The sequence below is a fragment of the Cuculus canorus genome, chromosome 4 (genome assembly GCF_017976375.1).
Source record: "Cuculus canorus isolate bCucCan1 chromosome 4, bCucCan1.pri, whole genome shotgun sequence".
NCBI classification, from domain to species: Eukaryota; Metazoa; Chordata; class Aves; order Cuculiformes; family Cuculidae; genus Cuculus; species Cuculus canorus.
This window is the reverse complement of record NC_071404.1, coordinates 69,053,231-69,073,323: the sequence shown is the minus strand read 5'-3', so window position 1 is coordinate 69,073,323 and position 20,093 is coordinate 69,053,231. Positions and strand designations below refer to the sequence as shown.

The window sequence follows — 20,093 nt, the reverse complement described above, 5'->3', positions numbered from 1 at the left end:
AAAACATTTGATTTGCCTTCCCAATTACTATTGCAACAGTTTGGTGAAGTCAGTCTTGCCAAAATCATTGACAATGCTGCATTGACACAAAAAAACCTTTACACCTTTACATTGTTTTTTTTTTTGTTTTGTTTTGTTTTTTACTTCATACTTACTGTTGTTCCTGTTTTACAGCAATATTAGCATTATAGGAAAGAGGTTTGAAATAATTAAATTGTAACAGATTTTTTTTTTTTCTTTTCTACCTTGTTAACTTCAGCAGAATAACTATGAATTTATTGGGAATAGTCACATATAGCCCATAGATTTATTCAGAATGCTTTAATCTTCTAACTAATCCTGTTGTATTTTCTACACAATGTTATTCAAATACACAAATGTTATTACATCAGCAACTAATAGTAAAAATTGTATTCTACCCATTGTAACATGTTCTATCTTATAAATATCGTGTATTCCATTTGAGGATCTTATTGTTTGATCCGTGTAGCAGATTTGTTTTCAGGTATGTTAGTTGATTCAGAAGAATGAAAACCTTTGTATGTGTATATACTTCAGTTATCAGACCTACTGTGCACCTATAATATATACAGTTATATAGATTTATTTGGTCTTAGCTGTTTTATCAACTAACTTGCTGTTCATTTACTCAAATATAGGCAGCTTTTCTGAGCTTTTGGCTCCTCTTTTTTAAAAAGTGAGTGGTTTGAAAATATCCTTCCATATGGTACTGGAAGCTTTCTGAATAGGTCAATTTTCATAGCTATTTTGTTAAAAAGAAATCAAAACTAATGTGAACTCAGACCACCAAAGCAGGTCCCTGTATCTGACAACTGGAAAGATAGCAAAGATCTGTGAAATGTATCAGTGGTAGTAATTGCTATTAAAAATATTTTGCTTCTTGCTAGTTAGTGGGGTTGTCTCCTACGACTGTAAAAATATTATGATAACTAGACAATGTAAAAGTTGTATTAAGAATGTACTCTTTTCTTTTTCTCTAGTTATTTGATCAATGTAATACATTTTAAAGAACAGGCAGGATATTTTGTTTGTACAATTATTCTTATTTTAATAACATGAACTACTATTGTAGGCATGTTCAATACAAAATTAGACTTGTAAAATACAGATTTTTTTAAACTTAATAACAAGCAAGTTACACCTTGCAGGATGAATGCAATGTTGTGAAGAAAACTAAGAATAACGAAAAATTGGAGGGCAGGACTGGTGAAAGCAAAAGTGATATCGTCAAGTAGACAGGTACTCTTGGAATGTTTAAATTACTCTGCGTGTGCTAGTACATAGAGCATCAACAGGGTGTAAAAATAAAATGATTATTCTTGGGCACCTCTGTTGTGCTGCGTTTTCTATTGAACTGATTTTGTAATTAGCTTTGTAGGATTTTTTCTGTTTGTAGTGACTATACAGCGTCCATACAATGCTTCTTTCACGGTATCTATGTCATTATTTTATGCTTACAGAATTTTATCATTCTCTTATCAACACTCGCAGTAAAACTTCCCCAAATATCTTCTACGTAAGTACTGGTTTTTACGATTGAGAACTCTATGGATCCTAAGCACAGCTGAAACATAAGGAGAATCGAAAATCTGAAATTCTTCAAATCACAGTGCACTTTATTAGGAATTAAATTGTTTTTACATAGTGATATTTAGGAATCTGTAGCACAAGCTATTTTATACTACTTCAGAGATTTGTACTTTGTACAAATTTTTCGTAAGAATTTCATTAAGAAGCATAAGTAATCTTAAAAGTAAATATGTGGTTAGAGTTGAGAACGAATGAAGTCTTGAAGAATTGAGACTGGTATTTAGAACTTATCTTTGGTGACAAGATAGCGCCTTCCTGCTTGCTTCTATTCTTTTCAATTACTTGTTAAGTCAAAGATGAATTGCTCTAGGTATACAGTAAACAATTTTTCTTTTAATTCTGCAAAGCATGTGGATAATATTTTGTTTCATTATTACATAGTATGTCTTCTTTTATTTTTTTTACTGGATTCTAGAAGAAAATTCAAAGCAAAGGAATATGCTGTTGTTTAACTATCCAGAAAAGTGACCCTAAGTAGCTTAGTGCAAGAATTTTCACTTATGTTTCTGAATACACTCTATGTGTTCAATACTTGAATTATTTTGCTTTGAAAAGTAAATAATTTCATTATATTGAATCTAATCGCTTTTTTATATCACTTTCCACACTCCAAGTGCATAGTATTGTTAATAGGTGGATTCTAAACTTTCTGTACCTTCCAGTTACTAGTAAGTCCAGCAAATTCTTCTTCCTTTCATTAAAACTTGTAACTACAACACTTCAATTAATCCCATATATGATGTTTAGTTTTTCTAAGTCTTTTAAAACTGGGAGAGTCTTATGGAAACTAGAAAATCTCTTTCCTTCTTTTTTTTTATTTCAACTAAATATATTTTGTTTTGCCAGCCAAGAGATGATGACAGCCCATTTAAAATGTCAGATCTTGAGCTTCATTGTTTCAGCAAACTGTGTTAAAAGTGCCTTAAATCATGCCTGAGAGAAGGACTCTGTGAGCACACAAACCTGATGCACATAACTGAAGAAAAGGAACAGGGATGGCAGTTTTCCATTACTTTTACTCCGTATCCTGGATTGATCTTTTGGTACACATCTAAGTGTACCACTGAATTAGATGCCGAGCAATGTTCAGGTTAAATACGAGACTGAAAAAACCAGATGATTGTTTGCCTTTGCTCAGGTCTCATTCCTGGACTAGGGGAAGTTTTCATTCAGCATCACTGCACACACTTTGTCTTCCACTACTGCCGGCTGCACCTCAGGCGTTGCTACTCTCGAGGGCCTGTCTGGACCCAGATGAGTCAGTTTTCCTTCAGCTTGGCACTGCTGCTGGCACAGCATGACATGACTACATGGTGAGGGGACAGGAGTAGTGTGGGTCTCACCGTGTGGAAAACTGAGAATTTTGACTTAATTTGTGTTTGTCTGAAAATTTTAGTTCATCGCAGACCGTCCCATGCCTACCTCAGTCACAGTTCTCCCAATTTCAAATAAACCAGTGACCAAATGAAAGTGAGTCCTAATTACCTAGATCAGGTCTTTTTCTCTGATAGATTTTAATGGGTGTGAAGTATTTCTATTGATTTCCATGGGAACCAGAAAGGATTTGTGTTATCCAATGCATACTGAAAACCCTATGACAGCTACTGGAAGGCAAAAAGACTCAGTAACTCTCCTTTAAATTGCAGGATGAAATTTGTGTATTAGAACAATTATGCCTCAGGGTAAATGTGTAAGTATAATCATACTGAAACTTGGCTTCTTTTCAAAATATACAAGTGTATGACAGTTTGGTACTGAAAAGCTAGTGATTCACATACGTGAAAAATAGAGCTGAGCAAAAATGTCAAGATGCGACAGAGGACAAATCTAAATTACTTCCAACGAGGAAAAAAATATTCATTTTAAAAAGAATAACTGCTGACTGTCTTTCTAGGAACAGATTTATATTATTAAAATATCATTTACGTATTAGACATAATTGTAATTCAGATGGAATAATTTTTTAAAAGATGTGACTATATGAGGAGATCTTCTACTCTGCATGCAGGAAACAGCTTACAGTACGAAGAGTAGGAGTTAATGGTCAGTTTTCTTTCTGGAAGAAAATCACCATGGAGTCCCACAGGGATGTATTCATCAGTGATCTGAAAAAGCGAATGAGCAGTGAAGTGACACAGTTTGCTAAGTTATTCAGGATAATGAAGGCAATGGTAATTACAAAAAAGATGAAGAAAGTGCTCTCAGAGATTGGGTAGTAAATTAGTAGATCAAGATCAGTGTTGATATATGTATCTTGATAAAAGTAGGAAGAAAAATAGCAGCAATTTACAGAATGGCAGAATCACAGAATGGTAGGAGTTGGAAGGGACCTCTGGAGATCATGTATTCCAAACTCCCTGCTAAAGTAGGCTCACCTAGACAGATCAGGCTGCACAAGAAGACATCCATGCAGCTTTTGAATATCTCCAAAGAAGGAGACTCCACAACCTCCCTGGGCAGTTTGTTCCAGTGCTCCATCATTTTCACAGTAAAGGTTTCTTGAGGTGGAAAGTCCCATATTCCAGCTGGTGCTCGTTGCCCCTTGTCTTTTCTTTGGGCACCATTGAGAAGTGTTTGGCTCCATCCTCTCAACCGTTGCCCCTTAGGTATTTTTAAGCATCGATAAGGTCCTCTCTCAGTCTTCTCTTCCAGGCTAAACTGACGGAGCTCACGCAGCCTCTCCTCATAAGAGAGATGCTCCAGTCCCCTGATCATCTTTGTCTCCTTCTCCCTCCCACCTCCCCCCGCTCTTCCCTGCTGGATTCTCTCCAGTAGTTCCTTGTAATCCTTGTACTGGCGAACCCAGAACTGGGCGCAGTACTCTAGATGTGGCCTTACTATGGCAGAACAGAGAGGCAGGATAACCTTCCTTAACTTTCTGGCCACACTCTTCTTAATGCACCCCAGGATAGCGTTGGCTTTCTTGGCCATGAAGGCACATTGCTGGCTCATCATTAACTTCTTGTCTACCATGACTCCAAGGTCCTTCTCCACAGAGCTGCTTTCCAGCACGTCAGCCCCTGACCTCTATTGGTGCAGGGAGTTATTCCTCCCAAGGTGCAGAACCTCACACTTGCCGTTGTTAAAGTTCATTAAGTTCCTCTCTGCCTAACTTTCCAGCAGGTTTTGCTGAATGGCAGCACAACCTTCCAGTGGGTCAGTCACTCCTCCTAGTTTTGTGTCATCAGCAAACTTGGTGAGGATACACTGTTTACTCCTCCAGGTAACTGATGAATGTGTTTAACAAGACTGAGGCTAGTACTGACATCTGCAGAACACCACAGGCTTCCAACTAGAATCTGTGCCACCAATGACAACCCTTTGGGCTCTGCTATCCAGCCAGTTCCCAATCCATTTTACTGTCCATTCATCTAACCCCCAATTCCTACGCTTACCTTCCATGCCGGATACTGAATTGCACCATGTAATGGTCACTGCAGCCAAGGCTGTCCCCAACTTTCACAGTACCAACCAGATCTTTTTTTGTTAGTAGAAGGTCCAGCAGGACACCTCTTCTTGTCTGCTCCCACCATGTCTCTGTGATTGCAATGAGGTTATAGCACTGTGACCATCCACAGATCTCTAGTTCTTCCCGTTCGTTCCCAATGATGCATGCATCAGTGTGTGAATGTTTCAGAGAAGTACTCGACCACGCAGGTTTCTTTGGAGCATTGGAGGAGGATCCACCATAGCCATACATGCCCCTGAGATGCTTTGCATTCTGCTTCTTGTTGTGGGAGGCAGGTAAGGGACCTTTTCCACTGCCCTGGTCGGCCTGTGTCATTTCCCAGTTGGATGTGATGGCTTGAGCATTGCCATTTTGGACCCCACACCCTAAGTTCTGCAATTTAACATACATAACATACATCAATTTAACATGAGAAGTGAATTAATTCTTGCACTAAGAATTTTGTTACAGAGAATTGTTAGAATGAGTTTCATAAAATTCAGTTGGAATGTCTTATGTGGTCAAAACACAAATACTTTTAGGGAAAAAAAAAAAAAAAGAGAATAAAGCAGAGAGCGTTATGAGCCATTATATACACAGCTGCCATATTCTCTCAGTTGGAACACTGGGTGCAGATTCATTCTGCCCTTTCAAAGTAGTACAGTAAAATGTGATACTGTAGGGACGGCACAGTAAAACTTGTTAAGATACAAAGAAAGCTGACCAGCACAAGGAGAGGTTAGGAAAGATTTTGAGCAACGATTTGAGAAAATTCAGCCACGAAAAGTGAGGCAAAGAAGGTAAAGGCAAAGAAGGTAAAGGATATAAGCAATAAGGTGCCTGCACTCTTATGCTTATCTATATATCTATAACTGACCAGTAAAAGCCACACTGGTTTCTAGATCACGCTAAATTGTCTTGCTTTTTAGTTTATGCCAGTCTTGTTATACTTTTAAAATATATGTACCTGTAAACTATATTGTTGAAACATTCTGTTTCTTTTCATGGAGGAAAATAACCTTTTTATTTGCACAAACATCATCCTTAGATACACTTGCATAACTTCTATGGAAGTTACTGGATGTCCTCCAAATTCTAGTGAGATGATAAACAATTGAACACAGGTCTGAGTAATCAGAGAATTCATATGAATCCATAAATCATGAGTAAATAGCTTAGCACCCCTTCAGGCCTCAAATCTTGCATCTCAGTAAGTCAATTACATATAATAGTTACATTTACTACCTCCACTGTGATCCAATTTTCAAATGTACTGTACATCTCTGCCACATCCATTTCTCTCCTATTTAATTCCGTTCTTTCTGGTGTTTTCAAACCATTTTGTTCTTTTATTATAGTTTAATCTGCGACAAATTGAAGAATAAACAAGAGACTAAATAAAAGAAAAATACATTTTATCTCAGTTTTTAAGCAACTTCTGTCTTGTTTTCTTCCCCACCAGATTACTAATACCACCTGTTACATTTTATGGAAAATGTGTTCTAAGACAACATGGAATGTGTGCAAGCCTTGGAAATACATGGTTTCATGACCACTCTTAGGCTTACAATCAGAGTACACTTTATCTCCAGTAATACACACATTTAGTTATTAAGGACCAAGATTTACTTTCAGGAATGGTTGAAATGGTGCTGGTTCAGAAATGCCCAGTACTGCTTTGATCTTCATTGTGCTTCATTTGAGGAATCTCTGAAGTAAGTATGGTAAAAAACAGCCTAGAGAAATGTACTAAGCTTGGTTTGGCAGGGATTGCTTTTGAAAGTCTAAATCCATATCCATATTTTGGTTTGCCATAACTAAGATGCTGATCAATGTATTGTGCTTATATCTCATTTTGTTAACAATATATTATTTTTCTGCTCTGTCAACATATTTTGATTGCATGGGATAATTGTTAAAGGGACACCATGCTTTGTACTTATGGTGACCTTTAGGTAGTGGGATGGTTTTATGAATCCATTGTACCTGGTTATCGCAAGAATGTTAAAATTAGTATGATGCTTTGTGAATTGATGGTTATGGTTTGTAAAGAACCAGACTTTTTTGAGCTTTCTGTTCAAGTCAGCCACTCTCAATTGAACAACTGGAGAAATTAGAATAAATACTAATATTAATATTAGATATAATATTTATAATATATAATATATTATATATATGATATAATATACATTATATATTCTATATATTTATATAGAATAAATACTATTATTAATATTAGATATATTAATTTTGCTTTTTTTCATCTACAATGCCTGCTTAAACATACAATTATTCATATGAAATCTTACAATGAATAAGATATTAATTGGTGACAGGTAAAGGGAGGGACAATTTGGTAGAAATTTTGTAGAATTTGAAGTTTTGAATTCTGTAGGTTCATCTCATAACTTATGTTTATGACACCTAAGTAGTGTATAAAAAGTACAGATGCTTGACTCACTATTAATTAATAGAACCGATTAAGCCAATCTGACTATTAAAAAGATCAAGTAATTTGGATAAAGCCTGCCACTTAGATACAGCGTAGTACCCTTACATTTGGTGCAAGTTTACTAGTAGATTCTGCCACATCAGAATCAGCTCAGGAATGCTAGAAACACTTTCTCCTTTCAATGAAAAACTTCTAAACTGGCCACATTAGGTATTCTAGTAGGCCTAATTTGAGCAGTAGGTCCTCAATGCTTTTGGTTTTCCTTGAATAAATTAAAAAAAATCCCTTTAGGGAGAACTTAGTCTACTTCATACTGATAAACCACTGCATTGCGAACCGTTGCTTTATTTATCAGGATCTGCTACCCCTTTAGCTCACTCAGTTCTCCAGTTTCCTTTTTAAGCAATTGTAGTTTGACTCCTTCTTAGTATGAAGTAAATATATTACACCAAACAGCACTTTGAAGCATTCTCTGTCACATACAAGTACACTGGTTTTATTAAAGCTTCTGCATATTCAAAACAGCACTTTGCAACTCAATATGATATTTAGAATACAGGCTTTATTTATTTTCCTTTTAAGTCTTCCTTTAGAAACAGAATTCATACTCTTCTTCCTTTACAGATAAAACTAAACATAGTGTTCAAATCTGGTAGCAAATGTTCAAGGCCAAGGACATAAGTAGAATACAATATAACAGTCTCCTCTCCTGTAAGCACATGGTCGTCTATGAATACTACAGCTTGGATAGATTCCAGGGATCACGTAGAACTTAAAATAAACATCTACCTTACACAGCAAAACAGATGTACCAATAGATAAAAATAATCTCTTTACAGTACCTGAACTTGAATGATGGAAACATCACACATGGAGTCAAATGGTAAGTCTTGTTTTTTGTTCCAAGATGGTGTTCACTTTTAAGTAAGGTACAGATTAAAATGTGACATTCAAAGCATAAAGGCCTCATAATTTCACCAGAAGTGCAGTTACTAAGAACTATAGAATACTCTCCAGTCTTCCTTGAGAAAACAAGGAGAGTCATTTCAGAGCAGCAGAAAAATGTATGTGTATATTCAAAGGGACTTCTCTGCTTGCAAAGCCGATGAAAGGGAAATTAAGGTCACTGCTTATGCAAGGTGTGGCCTCTCAGAGACAATACTAGTAGTTCACTACAAGAGAAAAACATTCTGATTTGACCAAGGTCATGTAGAATAGCAAATTTTTTTCTGGGAAAAAAAGATTTCATTTATTATGCTACATATCACATGCTTTAAATCTTTTCAACTTTGTGCCAAGCATGTTTCTTAGGCCGTATTTTCTATTGTAATGGACTTAGGTGTTGAAATTTCTGTAAGATAGAAATGTCCTTGTCTTTTACACAGAAAGATCATCTTCACTGAAAACAAGCCTTTGGACGTATTGAAAAAGATTCCACTCCCCCACCCCCCTCAAAAATTGTAAGACTAAAATAAACATTCTGCTTCTCCTCTTTTACATCATTAATGACACTTGGTTAGAAAGTAGGAAGAAGAACACTATTTTGTAGTTCTGTTCCTCTCAGATTATGCTTTGTGGAGTTCTGAATGCTTGTTGACCTCTTCTTTTTCATCAACAGACTGAGTTTGCATACATTGTCTTGGTTCATGAGCTTACATAAATTGTACTGCATTGTGCAAAGACTTGAGCGTGTGAGTGTTTAGGAACTCTGAAAAAACAGAAACAAATGTGGACCTTTAACTCTAGAGCAAACACTTAAACAAAAAGACTATTTTAAACAAAAAGACAGTCTTCAGTTTATTGAGTCAGCATTATGTGAATTCTTGTTTCTTATTTCTTTCTACGAGTTTTTAACTTACTTATTTAAGTAGTTCAGGAAACTAAATTACCGTAAGGTGGTTAGAACTAATTTGTTCTTCCCTCCACACAGATTTGCTAAATCTGAGGATTAAGCAACACCAAAACAGTGCCTTGTCTGAGGTGAGGAGTGGTAACTGTAGGAGGAACTGGATATGAAATCACGTAATTCAGTTGTGCTACACCTGAGGCTTCCACCTGACTTTCCACACGATGCTTTGAGGCATGAAGGCTCCCCTCCATGAGCAACTCCAAACTATCTGCTCAAAGATCATTGTATGTTATTACCTCTCTTATTTCTCTTCTTACGGGCAGCACCAGTGCTGTTGCAGAGCTTGTGTGCTGGAAAAGTGGCCATAACAATCTCTTGGCTCCCTCCTCTGCTTCAGTCCAGCTTTCCAGATGACTGAAATTCTTTAATGTTCCTGGAGGCCTGAGGACACCGCTGACTCATGGCAATTGCTGCCTTTGCACTATGAATTAAGAGCCTGTGACTTCAATGACAGAACTTTTTCTTTGAGATCTCCTTAAAGACTGAGTAAGCTGAGAGTTAGCCCACGTAAGATCCCTAACATATTATCCACTGAGAAAATCAGTGGATGAGTGTATTTCCTTGAGTTTTTCCTGTGCTGGAATGCTTTCCATATCATAACTGAAACTTTGTCACAGATCCCTTTTACAAGACGTTTAACAACAATATAAGCTTCAGATTAGCCTTTTTATGATAGATATAAGGTGTTATACATAATCTTCTTAGGAGCTATCCATGCATTGCCTTATACAGGCATAATGATAATAAAGTTACGTTGACTATCTCACCGTGAAAAAAATGGTACCACAGCAAATTAAATATTTTCCTAAACACGCATTTAATTAACAAAACAAGATACAGTAGTTATTGTTGGTCAATTAGAGATGTAATAATTACTCCCGATTAGCTGACGAGAACAGGATAAGTAGGCAATTACCATAAAAAAGTAAAGTGCAAATAAAATCAACTAAAGCATATATTATGTTGAAACAAGTAAGTGGTAACTGAAGTACGCCGTCAAGTCTTCTCTTCATGTTTTCAAGTGCACAGGATTTTTTTTTTTTTAATTCAGTACAGAATGGTAGAATAGAGCTTTTGTTATCATATAATATATATAATTTATATATTTAATACCATACTATATTTTTAGTATAAAATAATATACAGTCTCTCCCTCACTATTCACTTTCATTTTGCCCAATCTCTGTGAAAAACAACTAAATTCTGGGCTTCCAGATTATGTCTGCTTCTTCACAGAGAGAAATTCAAAAGGGGATATATTTTCTAAAGATTTGTAATTTTACCTTTTATTACAAATGGAGAAGCAACTTGCAAAAATTCACATATTCAAGAATGTCTGTTCTTATTCTGTTCATAAATTATTTCCAAACAGACTGAAGTTAAGGAACGCATTCAAAATTACTTTAAAGTAGATTGTGGAAAGACAGGCTAGCTGTTCACGAGCTCTTTCTATAATACTTACCTAAATCATATTCCATTGTTCCTTTACTTTGATTAGATCACTAAAATATTTATAAATCTGTAAAGGGATAATCAAAGATTTTCTAGCGCTGAGTTCCTGAGGCTATCACTGAGATGCAGAGACTAACAAATCCATCCATTTATGAAAAATAAATTTGATTAGCAAATATTTAATCAAGTGTCATTGACAATAACTTAACCTTTCCCTTTTGATGGGAAAGGATGCCTTTATTAGACATTATGTAATTTTTGTAATATTTCAGATAATTTAAAGGGAGACACTGACTCCGGACTGTACTGCAGTATATTTTTTGTTGCTCAGCTGCTGTAAAGAGATTACAAAATAAACTCCACCTGCTCCAAGGGATAGCTTTAAAACACTTTCAGAAGTGAGTGAGTGCTTTATACATCTTCTGTGGCTTGGTTTTCAAGGATCAGATTAGGGGTGAAAGTGGTCATAGCCAGAGCGCTTTTACAGGCATTGGGGTCACAGTGCAGCCTACGCACAGGAGGATTTTAGCAGCTGTCTAATTTAGATGAGGAGCATGGAATTTTCCCGAGGACTGAATTCCTCCCCCGAAAGAAGGGTGCCACATGCATTTCTTTGAAGCCAACACTGGCTTAATGTCCTTATCTCTAACCGGTGCTCCCTGTTCCTCTGCTCTTTTTGCAGCTGTGCTGGTACCACTGTTTCCGTAGTTTAGTAGTGAACCAGACGGAGGAATTGATTCCTTAAAAGAAAAAAAAAAAAAAGAAAAAGAAAAGAAAAGTTGCGGTCTTATTTCCATTGTCATAAACTTTAAGATTTACACAAAAAAGTATTTTCTAACTGTAGCCAAGTTTTCTTTTGAAATGAAGTTCAGATAATTTTCTTACTTAATTATTCTTGATTTAATTGAAATGTTCAGTATAATTATGTAGATCAAATAATGACTGTGAACCTGTGAAGTGATGGATTCTGAATTCTAACATCTGATACATCTATTGTTTCATTATTTTCCAATCATCACATGCAACTTAACAAGGGAGACATTGATTATGCAGCGCTATCAGTTCTCCAAGATACTTTAAAGATACTCATCCCTTTTGCTTTCTGAAGAAGTTGCAACTTAGACCTAATGGTCAGTTTATGCAGTTGTTATATTCCCACCATAAGAAAATAGAGCACTGCAAGTAAGTTCTTTATAATCGGTATCATTTTGTTGGTATGAAAATTTATGTGTATTGAGCTGATTATATTAGATATTGTCCTTATTTATCACTTTAAATAATTATACCGAAGAGTTCAGGAGAAGTTATGCTAATTGAATGTCATTACTTGGTGAAACTGATTATGCCCATGGCAGCGGGATTGGAACTGGATGGTCTTTAAGAATCCTTTCCAACCTAAACCATTCTGCAATTCTGTGACAAATGAAGGCTTATTTTTCCTGATGGTGTTAGGTCAAAAAAATCATTCCATTATGCATTCGTTACCTGTGTATCAATCACCTTGGGCAAGCATGCAAAAATTCATTTTATTTTTTTAATTTTCTTGGTTTGTTTTTGTTTGTTTAATTCAAGCATCTTTCATCCTTAAACTCATAGAAGTCTGAAGAACAGACTCCAAAATCTATTTCCCATTGTTTTTGTAACTTTATTTTTCTTAATCATGTTTAAACCACGAATTTGAAAGAAGCAGAAATATGAAATGAACTATGAATTAAGAGTTTAGGTTTGTGGTCTGCTTCCTTATAGGACTGGATAGAAGTAAGGAGCCCCTTCAATGATTGCTTAATATTATGGGCAGTAAAATCTTAGCCTGGGAACTTGGAAGCCCAAGAGAACAATGTAGTTCAGTATATATTCTTCAGTATGATTCAGCAAATGGAACCTTTTTGCCTTTGTTCTGTACAATTGGCTCTTACTTTACTTCATCCAGTTTTCTGCATAGATTGTGTTTTGAACGTGAGAACCAGAAGGCTGCTGAATTTTCGAGTATCTATATTTCTTTCCTGTGTCTTTTTTAATTGTTTTCAGAAATGCTTGTGGTGTTATTTGTGTTAATTCATAACCTCAGGGATATGGAGATATTTTCAACACAATAGCTCTGTAACAAAAGTATCTTTGGAGAAAGTAACTCTCTTAAAAAACAAACACCTTTCTCCGTAGAGCTGATAGGTCTTCCTGGACAATTTCAATCTGCTACTGGCAACTAAAATGAGTAGGAACAAATTTTATGTTTCTCTGTCCTTTAACCATTGGATCAGCTGGCATCAAACATTGCCGGAATCCAAGGTCATCTTTTCACTGTGCTTTCAATGCGAGCAGAGTTGCCTACAGTGGGTGAGAGCCTGGACCGGTGTATACTGATATGAGAAGTCAATCCTTAATTTGGCAATAATTGCTAATTAAACATTGGTAATTTAAATAGATAGTCATAAGGAACATTTTCCCAATTATTGTACTGGCAAGAAAACTCTCTTAAGGAATGCCGGATTTATGTATTTTGAAAGTGCATTATATATATGTAATTTGTTAATGTGACTCTGGAGAAATGTGACATCAGAAACTCTAGAAAAGCAATCTGTACTTTAAAAATCTTTAGCCTAATGGAAGTTGGAGCACTTAAAAAAGCAAATGGAGAAAATTGAAGGGAAACCATGAAGAAGAGTGTATTTAATTTCTATGGTTCTAGCATTTTAGAAATATGGGAACAGACATTAATATCTTCATAATCTTAAAATCATATCTAATAATCCTAATATAACTCCTTGTTGATACACAAATGTAAGTTGTTTAACTGTATACTTCCTAAAATATGAAAACCAAAGAAAATCAACCCTGACATTTATATATTGTCGTGGTTGTAGAAAGGTTAATATGTCAGAAAAGAGATACTAAATCTAACGATCTTCTAAGTGTTATAAAGTACAGTCATTTTGCATTTTTTTTATTAAGTCAATAAGTGTATTACTGTGTAAGCAATTTTCTTGACACAAGTTCAATATTTCCTTGTATAGCCTGGATTTTCCACAGTGAAGGAGTCTAAACTATAGAGCATATCTAGTGGAAGGAGAGAATATAAAGGTAATCAAGCATTCATCATCATCAATATTATTATTATGATTAGCAGTAGATTAAAAGACCCATATGCTTAATTTATGTCGCTTTTAATAGCTACTAAATTACTTACTTAGCAGTAAGGTTCTGCTGTGTTGTTTGTTTTTAAAACAGTGCCTGATCTTGACCTGTGTTTTCTTGAAAAAATGTACAGATTTATTTTAATGGTTGTAGTTTTCTGGTCATTCATATAAAACTAGATGCAACATTCTTTCCAAATTCAGAATTATTATACAAAAATAAATTCTACTTGTGTCCTCTTCTCCAGAAGGGTAGACATTTTGGCTAATGTTGCTGTTATTTTGTGATTCCCAAAGGATTCTTATTTAGAAGTCAGGCTTATGGAGTGATAGTTAGTCATGACAGCTACAGAGTGTTCTTGGATAACTCACGGTTTTGTAGGAAGACCTGTCAGAAGACAGACGGGTTGAAGTATTTCACAAGGTGTCCATTTTTAGTAGAGAACTTGGGAAGTAATAGTGATAAAATTAATAGTTGAGAAAGAACAACCTGCTGTGTAGTTTTGTGGCGTCTTAGATATTTGTATTTTTAAGAGATCAGAAACCAATAAATAGCCAGACAATAACTTCCTTTTACACTACACTCTAAATTACCATGTATTTTCTGAGGGGGACATAAGAGGGAGGATGTGTGACTCCTTCGTGTACTTTCAAATTCTGAGCACCTGTACGGTTCTTTCAGGTACCACACTGAAAGAAACTGAGCTGAGACAGAATATTTTTTTTTCAGAAGGAACTTCTGGAGAAATCTGATCTGTCACCCAACTCATAAGTGACTTCAACCCACTCCAGAGTCGAATGAGGTTGCTCAGAGCCTGGCCCAGTAGAAATCCTGAATGCGTATACCAGTCTTTCTAGATAAGCCAATGGCTTTTTTGAGAGCTGCACAGAGGAGAAGGACCTGGGGGTAATGGTTGATAGCCGACTGAACACGAGCCAGCAGTGTGCTTAGGTGGCCAAGAAGGCCAATGGCTTCTTGGCTTGGATCAGAAACGATGTGACCAGCAGGTCCAGGGAGGTGATTTTCCCTCTGTACTCGGCACTGGTGAGACTGCACCTTGAGTACTGTGTTCAGTTCTGGGCCCCTCACCACAAGGAGGATGTTGAGGCTCTGGAGCGTGTCCAGAGAAGAGCAACGAAGCTGGTGAGGGGGCTGGAGAACAAGTCTTACGAGGAGCAGCTGAGAGAGCTGGGGTTGTTTAGCCTGGAGAAGAGGAGGCTGAGGGGAGACCTTATTGCTCTCTACAACTACCTGAAAGGAGGTTGTGGAGAGGAGGGAGCTGGCCTCTTCTCCCAAGTGACAGAGGACAGGACAAGGGGGAATGGCCTCAAGCTCCGCCAGAGGAGGTTCAGGTTGGACATCAGGAAAAAATTTTTCACTGGAAGAGTCATCGGGCACTGGCAGAGGCTGCCCAGGGAGGGGGTCGAGTCACCTTCCCTGGAGGTTTTTAAGGAATGGGTGAATGAAGTGCTTAGGGACGTGGTTTTAAGGGAGTGTTAGGAATGGTTGAACTCAATGATCCAGTGGGTCTTTTCCTACCTGGTGATTCTATGATTCTTTCTACCTCATCAGCAACCAGACTGCCCAGGTGCATGGAGATATTGTGGTTCAGGTTCACAGCTCTGCATTTTCCTTTATTGAGCTTCACGAGGGGTTTTCAGTTTGGCAAGTTCCCTTTGAATGGGAGCTTTAGCCTAAAGCTTTTCAGCCTTTCTCTTGATTTAAATAATTTTATATTTCACGTTTCATTTATGTTCTTCACAGAATATTTTATGAAGAAAAGTATCGTAAGAAGCATTCAGGAAACAAGGAAACTGTAGCACAAAGATATAGCATGAAATGTCTGAGGTGACTGAACTTTGGTGAATGTGCTGTGCAGTAAAAATTTTGCAGAAACAGTTTTTAATATGTCTTTTTCTGGTCACAGTTTGTACTAAAAATGAATATATAGTGTCTGACTTTATGGCTCTTGGGCAAAAACTCAATTCAAATACCATTAGAGAACAGTCAATGACAAATTGTGATGGCAAGGTAAACGAAATTCAGAATGCACATCTAGAAGGGAAACCTGGGGAGGAACATCATGACTGAGTCACTTATAAAGTGTGTATTTGCTACCTTCTTAGATATTTATTCTATTAGTGGCTTATTTATATTTATCATGTGTGTCATTATCAGTGCAAACTCTTCTAATATGAAGGTTTATATAACAGAAAATATTTTTAAATCTGGCTCCTTTTTTCTTTTAGATGCTTGTGTTTAAGTGTGCCTTAACTGCAGCAACTTCAAAAGAGCTAATTTTCAGTGGGTAAGTGGCAGGGTTTTTTTTATATATATCAGACCTTTTGACATTTCCCCTTAGGTTGAGCAAAGAAAACAATTTTTTTTACTAAAATATCTGACTTTGCATTTAGTCAAGTCCATATATTTATTAACATAGTTGTTTCTACAGAGGGCTAAGGGAAAGTCTGTTCTTTTTAGATCTGATTTTTAAAGTAACTGAAAAATCTTCTGTTTTATACAGGAATATTAGAAAGTTTACTGGTAATCCAGTTAAAAGCCAATTAACAAACATGAATTAAAAGTAGCAGTAATAACAAGCTAGTAAGAAAATAGTGACATTCATGATGAAAAAATGAGAAATGAAATCTTAACAATTTGATTACTGGTTGTTGAATAACTTTAGACAGAATCCTCCAGTGTAAGAAAGGCATTGAACACTTAAATCTAAAATTTAAGGTGAAAACCACAGCAATCAAAATTATTATTAAATGTCACTTTTCTCAGAACTTGAAGTATTCTTTTATCCTCTATAGACTCATATATAAATAACTTCTGCAAATTTTCACTGCTAAGAGAAGAAAATGCACTATGTTCCATAGCTAAAATGCTTATGCAAATATGTGTGGCAATGTCACATCTGGGAGACAAGAGTCTGCAGTACTTGTATATCATACTAACTCACGTGGACATACGGAACACATAGTCAGGATAAACATGTCATTAAAATAAATGCTGCTAGCTGTAAATGATGCATGAATATGCTGTTGAATATGTAGATTCATAGACAATAAAGGTAGAAGAGAACACTAGATAATTTAGCTTGAACTCTTCTGTACGAAATCAGTTACATTTCACTTACTCCCAGGTATCCTGCCCAAAAAACCCAGAGAATCTCTAGTTTCAGTTGTCTCATAATCATCTTCATGGATTACAAGTGTATGTAAGCATGTGAGCAGATTCTTACAATCTCCAAGAGCCAGTCTGAAGTCATTAGGTTAAAATAATCTCAGCTAGTCCACCTGTATGAGGCAATCATGCTTTTGTGCATATAGTACTTAGATGTTTGAAAAGATTTATTCTCTAAGAGATACAAAAAAATCCCCAAACCTTTCATAATTTAGTATTTTCTTTTCCTTCACGTGTAATTCTACAGTCAGGTTCTCATCAATGCTTTTTCTGGAAATAGGAAAGGCCTGAGATTTTGTTTTCTAACTACACAATTCTTATCTGGTAATTATGACATCTATTTTTATTTTCATAATTTTTCAATTTTTTTCCTTTTTAATGTGGGCATGAGATAAAACATTTGAGCATCAGTGTCTTCAGTGTCACCTAGAAGGATTAGAACCACCTAACTGTTCTTCTCCATTATTTCCAAGTTTAGAAGACATTAAGATTGTTTTATATTAATTTAATTTTCCCATACCTAAGTTTGTTTATCCAATATCATCCACAATAGACTTCTGTCCTTGGAAACCATGGTTCAGTCCCCTATACTACAGTGCTCAAATTTCTTTTCATTAGATGAATATTGCATTTTCTTCTTTTAAAATGCGTGTTGCTGGGATGTGTTCAGAGTATCAATGTTTGAAGGAATTTTTAAGGAAGACACAAATACTTGGTACTAATATGCCAAACCCAGACTGCAGTAAAACAGCTTTGCAGTTGCCAGTAGTAGGACGGTGTGCTCAATGAGCTAGTGAACATTGCTGAGAGTTCAAGCACGCTTATTAGGCTGACTGCATCTGCATGCCTTTTGAATCAGAGCTAGTGTGCACCTGGCTGCCTCAGAGCAGAGCCAAAACCAACAGAAGTAAAATAAAGATAACTATTGTAATCCAGATCATTCCATATGAATGTGAGGCCTGATTATAATTATTTACTACTCAACCGATGCTTGCATCGGCCATAAATTTTATCAGAAGTGATTTTGTGCTTACTTCCAAGTCATTGTTCAAAATATTGAGAAGAAATTATCCTGCAGTCCTGTAGTGTGGGGTCCTGCATCACTCCGCTACAAAGAGTGCCATATGTTTAAAATGTGACTCAAATTACTTCAGAAACATACACCTATAGATGTATACAGGTTGGAAGCATATAAATGTTGGAGACGATCTCTAATAGCAAGAGATGCTTCTAGACCACTTGTTATAATTTGCATAATGATAAATTTAGACAAATCACATCTAGTAACCATGTGCAAACCTTGCTGAAAAAATGCATCACAGTTTTTATCATTAAAAGGCTGTGAAAACAGTTTGCTACACATAAGAGTCACAAAGAATGAAGAAACATACTCATACTGCAGAGTTAAAATACCTGTCCTGAAAGTAAGAAAGTCTGCATACCTGGTTATTTCAATGTAGAAGTCTGGATTCTGGCATTCGTGTGAAAGTCTGAAATGGAAAGCACGAGTGATTTTATATTCTTTACAATTGCTCTAATTCATCTTCTCAAGCAATGATTGGATCCTTAGGAGACTGCCACAGTACGATGTATTCTGGTCACTCCTCCCTTCTCCCTCTGGACACTCTTTTCTTTGGGATAATTAAAATATTTGTTTACCACTCAGGTCTTCAGTTATTTTGTCAGTGTCCCTATCTGGCCTCTTAATCCACTTTTGAGTTTGTTTTTACTGGTGGAACAGCATAAAAATACCTTTTATGCATCTGGATCTTGACTATACTTTTCAGAAAATCAATTAAGTATTATTTGCTAATTTCATTACTGCTGTCTAAGTGATGACTTTGCAGTCTTGTTCTCTATGGGATATAAAGACTATGCACCAAAATAAAATCTATGTCTGCATGAAAAAAACACTACAATGCAGATGGAAGAGTAATATGAAATAGCAACTGTTTTGTTTATTTTGGGGCCTCGACATTTTTGGGTTTAAGTATCTACTTAAGAACTGTATTTTCTCTTCGGCTGTAGCACCAATAGAGAAGAATAGAGTGGATTTCCAGGATAGCTCTTCCAACTTAAGTTTTTTTTACAGGTTTAGATTTTCAATGGCAGTGTCTAGAGGACATGGAGGGATAAGAATATCATTAGCTCAGTAATTCAGATCACATTAGAGTGACCTGGCTGTCCTAATTTTAAAGGTTATTTTAATTTTATGTAAATCTATAACTGCCATTCATGAAAAAATCTGCATAATATGTCTTGCATTTAGTTTTACTTGTCATCCACTTTTGTACATGAATATGAGTTAACTTATTTTTTTGTGTTTTCTGGTGCAGCATTGTCTTCTCAAGTGAAACTTGAAGAACTTAATTAAAACTGAAGAGGCTATTCTTGCCACTCTTTATGCAACACAAATGTGTAACTTTCTATCCTTACTTCTTTTTGTTCATCAAAGAGTTTTCAAAAATATGTGTAGCTAGAACAGAAAGAGCTGCTCCATATCTATGAAAAGAAAAATCTGAAGCAAGCAAAATATTCAAATGCTTAGGTGAGATTCTGACCCCAGTACTCGTATTAGCGAAGGGTTATTCACCTTATTAAAAGTAATCCCATGTTCGTGTCACTACCTGCCCCAGAAGTCATTTTTTTATTTTAATATTTATTATATTTCATGTTCTATACTTTTAATTAAATTCTATCTCTAATAAATCCCATTTTGCTTTGTTTCACCTCTTTCTGTGATTCACTAGAGAAGTTGCAAGATAGGGACTCTAATTTCCTGATTGGTTAAGCCTACTTCCAGAACGAATCTCTAAAACTGAATGACCACATTTAAGACACTACCAGAAAGTCAAAAAGAAAAGAACTAATGTAAGAAAATGTTCCTTCCTCAAAACCAG

General features: G+C 35.9%; 1 long non-coding RNA gene across 1 annotated transcript; it reads left to right on the top strand.

Moving 5' to 3' along the window:
* Nucleotides 1-1,178: 1,178 nt before the first annotated feature.
* On the top strand, nucleotides 1,179-19,826 carry LOC128852183 (uncharacterized). Its single transcript, XR_008449879.1, has 9 exons — nucleotides 1,179-1,260; nucleotides 6,522-6,774; nucleotides 8,897-8,971; nucleotides 9,442-9,644; nucleotides 9,758-9,906; nucleotides 11,907-12,054; nucleotides 13,884-13,950; nucleotides 16,254-16,312; nucleotides 19,530-19,826. It is a non-coding gene; the product is annotated as an uncharacterized LOC128852183 (long non-coding RNA).
* Nucleotides 19,827-20,093: the final 267 nt, after the last annotated feature.